A 798-nucleotide genomic window follows, 5' to 3' on the forward strand; every position below is an offset into this window, starting at 1 on the left:
TGAAGTTTGTCAAGAAGCAAGGTTACGCATTACAGCCAAACGAAAAATCCGAAATTGGTAATTTGTAATTACTTCACAGGAAAAATGTTTCTTTTGTCATTTGTTATATGACTTCAAACTTGAAATTAAAACATCCTCGAAAGTCTTGCGATCCCTGGGACCGATAACTTGCTATTATCATTGTCGATAACAGGCAAAAATTGTCGAGATTCTCGATTTCACAGATGGGTGGACTGTCTATATATATAATTTAGTTTGTACGAAGTGCGCGAATCCTACTCGCATTTGGCCAATTTGTTATTTATTTATCATGTTCCGTCTGATAATGCGACCCAAAGTTGTTTGTTCGTGGAACGAACCAATACACAGTTCATAGAATCTTGAATAGAAAATTTATACACAAAAGAATTAAAGAATTAGTAAAGAGACAAGTGTGACACGTGGAAGTCTGGGTCAGGCCTGGAGGCGTGTTCGGATAGCCTGTGTGGTTAAGGCGACCGCTCGTGTAAAGTGGGCAATCCGGTTTCGAGTCCCTGTCCGGCACAAATGGTTCAAATGGCTCTGAGCACTATGGGACTGAACTTCTGAGGTCATCAGTCCCCCAGAACTTAAAACTACTTAAACCTAACTATCCTAAGGACATCACACACATCCATGCCCGAGGCAGGATTCGAACCTACCACCGTAGCGGTGGCGCGGTTCCAGAATGTAGCGCCTTGAACCGCTTGGCCACCTTGGCCGGCCGTCCGGCACATATTTTCGTATTTCACCAATAAATAGTACAGGTAAAGTCAGTTC

This window comes from Schistocerca americana, chromosome 5, assembly GCF_021461395.2.
Source record: "Schistocerca americana isolate TAMUIC-IGC-003095 chromosome 5, iqSchAmer2.1, whole genome shotgun sequence".
In the NCBI taxonomy this organism is placed as follows: Eukaryota; Metazoa; Arthropoda; class Insecta; order Orthoptera; family Acrididae; genus Schistocerca; species Schistocerca americana.